The sequence below is a fragment of the Gracilinanus agilis genome, chromosome 6 (assembly GCF_016433145.1).
Source record: "Gracilinanus agilis isolate LMUSP501 chromosome 6, AgileGrace, whole genome shotgun sequence".
In the NCBI taxonomy this organism is placed as follows: Eukaryota; Metazoa; Chordata; class Mammalia; order Didelphimorphia; family Didelphidae; genus Gracilinanus; species Gracilinanus agilis.
In genome coordinates, this window is record NC_058135.1 from 45,543,154 (window position 1) to 45,551,109 (window position 7,956).

At 40.6% G+C, this 7,956-nt stretch overlaps 1 pseudogene; it reads left to right on the forward strand.

Annotated features, from left to right (window-relative positions):
• Window positions 1-1,378: 1,378 nt before the first annotated feature.
• LOC123252232 lies at window positions 1,379-7,366 on the forward strand (annotated as a pseudogene).
• The last annotated feature ends 590 nt before the right edge of the window (window positions 7,367-7,956 follow it).

Sequence of the window (7,956 nt, forward strand, 5' to 3'; positions counted from 1 at the left end):
TATCTGGTCTCAGAGTACCAGGGTCCCATATACTAGCAGCTGACAGACAACTACATTTGTAAAGCAGCCATAGTATGCAAAGAGAGCTACTTGGAGGTGAGGGGAAAGGAGAAATAAAGGAGAGAGCATTAAAGAAAAGCTCACAGTCCTTAATCTCTAAAGATCTAATGGCAAAATTTGAAAAAAATTGTAATTCAGAACAGGAGTAACTGTAAACCACCAAGACATTTTTAAAAAATTCAATATGACTCATAAAGGTATGGTATAGAGATGTAAAAGAGTTCTGTGGAGTTTGTTGAACTGGCTAGAGTTTTAAATGAGAGAGAGAACAAAGGTATCAACATGTTGTTCTACTTACCATATATAGAAGAATCAAATGAAGTAGAGAAATGAGTATTGGACTTGGATTTAGGAGAAACAGAGTTCAAGTTCTCTCTCTGACACTTAATAGCTATGAGACCTTTGGCGAGTCCTCTAAACTGTCCACACTTCAGTTGTTTCATTCTTAAAATGGGATAGTAAAACTACTGTACCTTAAAACTTTAACATGATGAAAATATGGTAGAAAAATTAGTTACTTTTAGAATTAGTAGGGGAGATAATGAAAAATTCCAGAAGTTTTAATTTTAATGAAGGGAAAAATCATCTGAGTGACCATCTCCATATTTGATCTGTATCTTTTAGATATCTTAGGATCAACATAATTCATAAGTATATAGTCTTTTGTGAATTTACAAAGCTTTTTTATCACAGCAATTATTATCCCTGTTTTACAGAGGGTGAAATTAATGTTTATTGATTTGCCAATGATGATGATGATGATGATGATGATAGCACTTACATATTGCTTTATGATTTGTGGAGTCAAGATGGTGAGTAAAGGCAACAAACCAGTTAAACTTTCTCAAAATCTCCATGCAGACAAATTTAAAGTACCACATCAATTCAAAATCTGGAGCAGGGGCTGTTCCTGGTTAAGATGGCAGCAGACTAAAAAGCAGCTGCTTAACCTCTCCTAACCCATGCATGTAGGACTCCTCAAGAAGACATAAAAACAAACCCAGAGGAATTAAGGGACCCCACAATAGGGAACAGCATTGGAGGTACATGGAATTGGGGCATTTCCATGCTATAAAGGGGTGAAACAGCTCTCACTAAAGTGCGAGCTGAGCAACCCCCTTCCCCATCCCACACCACCTATAGTGCCAAAGCCAGCACACAAGAGTTAGAGCAAGTTTGGGGCACACATTAAGTCCTTGGAAGCTACCTGGGGTCACCAGGGCCTGCTCTTGAGTGCAGCAAGACTTAAGACCCCAAGAGGCTAAAGAATGCGTGCGGACTTTGAACACAGACCCTGAGTGCAGGCACAAGTGCGGGCATGGACACAAGTGCAGACATGGATCCTGAGCGCAGGTGAGGACTCAGATCCTGAGCACAGGTGTGGACCTTGAGTGGGGACCCAGTGCAGAGGGGTGCATGACTGTGGAAGCAGCGCCCTGAGACTGTTAAAAGAGCCTTAGGCAGAGGAACAAGCAAGGGGACCACCAGGAGGCTTGACCCTGAGAACAACTAGACCTGAGACCTTGGGAGCCTAAAGAGCACAGACAGACCCTGGGTGTGAGGATAAACCTTAGAGGGTGCAGGGCTAACAATGGCAAGCCATCCACAAGAACCCCAAAAGAGAAAGATCAACAAGAAGAAATGTTTAACACTCAACAACGTTTACACAGATAAAATCCAGGCAACAGAGCAAACAGAAGGGGAGAACAAACAAGTAATCATATCCAAACCTTCCCAAAATAACGAAAACTGGCCACAAGCTATTAAAGAGTTCAAATCTGAGATGATGAGAAAGATGGAAGAGATTTGGTGAGAGAAGTGGGAAATAGCTCAAAAGGAAATTAATGGATTAGAAGACAGAAACTCCCAATTGGAGAAAGATGCCCCAAAATCAAATGAAATGGTAAGCAAATCAGAAACCAAAATCTGGCAAGAAAATAACAGTTTAAAAGGCAGAACTTCACAATTGGAAAGTGAGGCAAGTAAATTGAATACCAGAAATGACCAGATTGAAAAGGAAAACCAAAAGATTATAGCGAAAACCAGTCCCTAAAGGCTAGAATTGAGCAATTAGAAGCTAATGATCTCTCAAGACAGCAAGAACAAATAAAACAAAGTCAAAAGACTGATAAAATAGAAGGAAACATGAAATATCTCAATGAGAATGTGACAGACCAAGAAAACAGGTCTAGAAGAGACAATCTGAGAATCATTAGTCTTCCTGAAAAAGCAGAAATTAATAGAAATTTGGACACCATACTAAAAGAAATTATTCAGCAAAATTGCCCTGAAGTTCTACAACAAGAGGGCAATATAGATATTGAAAGGATCCAGAGATCACCCTCTACACTAGACCCTGAAAAGAAAACCCCCAGGAATATAATAGCCAAATTCAAGAGCTTCCAAGTAAAAGAAAAAAATTTTACAAGAAGCCAGAAAGAGACAATTCAGATATCAAGGAGCACCAATCAGGATCACACAGGATCTGGCAGCCTCCACACTAGAAGACCACAAGCCTTGGAATATGATATTCAGAAAGGCAAGAGAACTGGGTTTACAACCAAGGATCACCTACCCATCGAAACTGACTATATACTTCCAGGGGAAAGTTTGGGCATTCAACAAGATAGAACAGGGATCAGCAACCTTTTTGGCTGTAAGAGCCATAAATGCCACATTTTTTAAAATGTAATTTCGTGAGAGCCGTACAGTGCTCACAGTGTGCGCTCCTGTAACAGCACCTGAAAAAAAATTGACTTCATGGCTCCTGCAGAAAGAGCCATATCTGGCCCTCAAAAGAGCCAGATATGGCTCGAGAGCCATATGTTGCCGATGCCTGAGATAGAAGATTTCCAAGTATTTGCACAGAACAGACCAGGACTAAATGGAAAGTTCAATATCCAACCACAAAAATCAAGAGAAACATGAAAAGGTAAGTAAGAAACAGAGGGGAAAGAAAGAAAACTCGTATTTTTTAATTTTGCCTCTTTAAGGGCTTCAATATGATCTAATTATTTGTATTCCTGTGTGGAGAAATGTTATGTATAATTCTCTGTAAGTAACTCTATTCAATATTATAGTATTCACTATTATAGTAATCAGAAGAATAATTCATAGGGAGAGGGTGGAATACTAAATGATCTAAGATGATATGGGGGGTGGGAAAGAGGGGGTGAATAGCAGGGGACACCAAGAGAAACTTGAGAGAATGAGAAAAATAGGATAATCTATCACACAAGAAGAGGGCATGGGAAAGGGAAGGGATGAATACTATTATAAGAAGGAGAGGAAGAGAGCATTAAGAGGTAATATTTAAACCTTACTCTCAGTGTAATTAACCCTGTGAGGGAAGAGTAGCTTTATCCATTGGGATATAAAACTCTATCTAACCTTACTGAGAAAGTCAGAAGGGATAAACCAAGGAGAGCAGGCGAGTGGGGAGGTCAAAAAAGGGAGGGGAGAAGAAGGGGGAGGGAATTCATTAGACCTTTAAAATAAAAAGAGGGGAATAATAAGGGAGGGATGTAGAAAGGGAAGTAAATCAAGGGAGGAGACAAGGGTTACTGGCATAAAGCAAACCACTGGTTTAAAAGGAAATAGTGTAAGAAGAAGGAGTAGAACTAGGAGAGGATACCAAAATGCCAGTGAATACACAACTGATAATTATAACTCTGAATGTGAATGGGATGAACTCGCGCATAAAAAGGAATCAAATAGCAGAGTGGATTAGAAACCAAAATCCTACCATATGTTGTCTACAAGAAACACATATGAGGCAGGTGGACATACACAGTTTTAAGGTAAAGGGATTGAGCAAAATCCTTTGGGCCTCAAATGAGAAAAAGAAGGCAGGAGTGGCAATTATGATTTCTGACAAAGCCAAAGTAAAAATAGATATGATTAAAAAAAACAGGGAAGGTCATTACATCCTGACTAAAGGCAGTATAGACAATGAGGAAATAACACTGCCCAATATGTATGCACCAAATGGCATAGCAACCAGATTTGTAAAGGAGAAACTGGCAGATCTCAAGAAGGAAATAGATAGTAAAACCATACTAGTGGGAGATCTAAATATTCCTCTTTCAGATCTAGATAAATCAAACCAAAAAATAAATAAGAAAGAGGTAAGAGAGATGAATGAAGTCCTAGAAAAATTAGATTTAATAGATATGTGGAGAAAAATAAATAGGAACAAAAAGGAATACACCTTCTTTTCAGCTGCACATGGCACATTCACAAAGATTGACCATGTAATAGGGCATAGAAACATTGCAAACAAATGCAAAAGAGCAGAAATAATAAATGTAACCTTCTCAGATCATAATGTAATAAAAGTAATAATTAGTAAGGGCACCTGGACAGGCAAATCAAAAACTAATTGGAAATTAAATAATATGATTCTCCAAAACCAGCTAGTCAAAGAAGAAATCATAGAAACAATCAACAATTTCATTGAAGAGAATGAGAATGATGAGACATCCTAGCAAACTCTGGGTTGTAGCCAAGGCAGTACTCAGGGTGAAATTTATATCCTTGAGTGCATATATTAACAAATTAGGGAGGGCATAGATTAATGAATTGGGCATGCAACTTAAAAAATTAGAAAGTGAGCAAATTAAAAATCCCCAGATGAAAACTAAATTAGAAATACTAAAAATCAAGGGAGAAATTAACAAAATTAAAAGTAAAAGAACTATTGAATTAATAAATAAGACTAGAAGCTGGTATTTTGAAAAAAACAGATAAAATAGACAAAATACTGGTCAATCTAATAAAAAAAGGAAAGAAGAAAACCAAATTGACAGTATCAAAGATGAAAAGGGAGACCTCACCTCTAATGAAGGGGAAATTAAGGCAATCATTAAAAACTATTTTGCCCAATTATATGGCAATAAATATAGCAATCTAGGATATATGGATGAATATTTACAAAAATACAAATTGCCTAGATTAACAGCAGAAAATAACATACCTAAATAATCCCATATCAGAAAAAGAAATTGAACAAGCCATCAAAGAACTCCCTAAGAAAAAATCACCAGGGCCTGATGGATTCACAAGTGAATTCTATCAGACATTCAAAGAGCAACTAATCCCAATACTATACAAATTATTTGATATAATAAGCAAAGAAGGAGTCCTACCAAATTCCTTTTATGAAAATGATTCCAAAGCCAGGCAGTGGCATGGGGATGTGAAATATTCAGTAAGGGAAGCTCAGGCCCCTCCGCTGCTGCTGCCACCACATTTGCAGCCACCACCTTTGCAGCCATCACCTGTGCCCCCCGACAGGAGAAGTCCTGGATAATGTGTCTCCATGTTCTGTAGCAAACCACTTAAGATGGGACTTGACATCAGGACAGATTGAAAATCATACTAATGAACACACTGAAAAAACCAAGCATGTGTGTGACCAAGTGGGATCTCAGAAGTTTGAAGTATCCTATGAGAGTACTCTCAAAGCATTGGCTGATATAGAAGTGGAATACACAGTTCAGAGAAACATTCTGGATTTTCCACAGCGTGTTTTCCCCTCCAAAGATATCCAAACATCCAGTACTGAGGCTGACAAAAAGCTCTCAGAGTTTGATGTTGAGATGAGCATGAGACAGGATGTGTACCAGAGGATTGTCTGGCTGCAGGAGAAAGTTTCAGCAGATTTATTGAGGCTAGAATCCAAGAGATACCTGGATCAGTTAGTAAAGCTGGGAAAATGAAATGGACTACATCTCCCAGAAGAAACTCAAGAAAAATTCAAAAACTTTAAAAAGAGGCTAAGTCTCCTTTGTATCGACTTCAACAAGAACCTGAATGAGGACACTACCTTCTTGCCACTCACCTGAGAGGAGCTGGGAGGCCTTCCTGAGGACTTTCTGAAATCCTTGGAAAAGTCCAAAAATGATAAGTTGAAAGTAACTCTCAAGTACCCCCATTTCTTTCCTCTCCTAAAGAAGTGTTATGTTCCTGAGACCTGGAGGAAGGTTGAAGAGGCTTTCAACTGCAGATGCAAGGAGGAGAACTGTGCAATCGTCCAGAAGCGAGTAGATCTCCAGGCTCAGAAGTCCAGCCTGCTAGGATTTAACACTCATGCTGACTATATCTTAGAGATCAATATGGCCAAAACAAGTCAAGATGTCACCACATTCTTAAATGAACTGGCTCAGAAGCTGAAGCCTCTTGGGGAAGAAGAATGAGCAGTCATCTTGGAATTGAAAAAAAAGAATGTGAGAAATGGTCCCTGGACTTTGACAACCAGATCAATGCCTGAGACTTGTGCTACTGCATGAACCAAGTGGAGGAGACCCGCTATAACCTGCTAAAGGAGTGCTTTCCTATGCAGTTGGTCACCAAGGGCCTTCTGAGCATATACCAAGAGCTCTTAGGACTAACCTTTGAACTAGAAGAGAATGCCAAGGTGTGGCATGGGGATGTGAAATATTCAGTAAGGGTTGTGGACTTGGGCAAAGTGATTGGGAAGTTCTACCTGGACTTGTACCCCTGGGAAAGAAAGTATGGTCATGCAGCCTGCTTTGGCCTACAACCTGGCTGCCTCCTCAAGGATGGCAGCTGGCAGATCTCCATTGCACCCATGGTGGCTAACTTCACCAAACCAACACCAGATGCCCCCTCCCTGCTACAACATGATAAGGTGGAGATGTACTTCCATGAGTTTGGGCATGTGATGCACCAACTCTGTTCTCAGGCAGAGTTTGCCATGTTCAGTAGGACCCATGTGGAGAGAGACTTTGTAGAAGCACCATCACAGATGCTGAAAAACTGGGTGTGGGAGAAGGAGCCTCTGAAGCGCATGTCCCAGCACTACAAGATGGGAGAGCCCATCCCTCAGGAGCTGCTAGAGAAACTCATCAAGCCCTGTCAGGCAAATACAGGTCTCTTCAACCTGCGTCAAATTGTCCTAGCCAAGGTAGACCAGGCACTGTATACACACACAAAAGCAGATCCAGCCCAGGAGTACTCTCGGCTGTGCCAAGAGATCTTAGGAATTCCAGCCACTGCAGGTACTAATATGCCAGCCACTTTTGGTCACCTGACAGGAGGCTATGGTGCCCAGTACTATGGCTACCTCTGGAGTGAAGTATACTCCATGGACATGTTCCATACATGCTTCAAAATGGAAGAAGTCCTCAACTGTAAGGTCGGCATGGACTACAGGACCAACTTCCTGAAGCCCGGTGCCTCTATTGATGCTATCTCAATACTGCAGCAGTTCCTGCAAGATGCCTTCCTCCTGAGCAAAGAGCTGAAGGTGTTGGACAGCAGCTCACTCCCCTCTGCCTGCTGATGGGCCAGCCCCTGGGTCATGGGAGCTCTTCCGTGCATCCCCATTCTTCAAGACTGAGCAAGTTTGGACAGAACCTTCCTCTGGCCTCCCTGTTGCCTTAAATTCCCAACAGAGAGAGAGCAGAGGGACTCTGACAGAACCACTATTCCACCACAGAGTGGTGGAATGAGGGTGTGTTTCAATTCCCTTCTGCTAATCCGCCTTGTTTTGCTTTCTACTTTTTAACCTTCTGGTCCCTTTTTGGGGTCTTTGCTCAGTCACATTAAGATGTTTGGAGAGTTCTTGTGTTGGCCAAAAAAAAAAAAAAAAAAAAAAAAAAAAAAAAAAAAAAAAAAAGAATGGATGGGTATAACAGATGGAATAGCAAATGATGCTTCTGAGATCTGCTCTGTCAGCTCCTAAGGGCCACATTTAACCCTTCTTAAGCAGGTCATTGCAAACAATGTTGAAGAGAAAAACTACCTTTGTTTGACCTGCTTTGGTTGCCTTTCACTTGCTGTACCACTGTGGAGTAAGAGAGAAAGAAAGGCTTTTGTACAGTCCCAATAAAGCCAGAAAAGCTGTCCCCAGCGAGAGTTCAGCTAACCTTC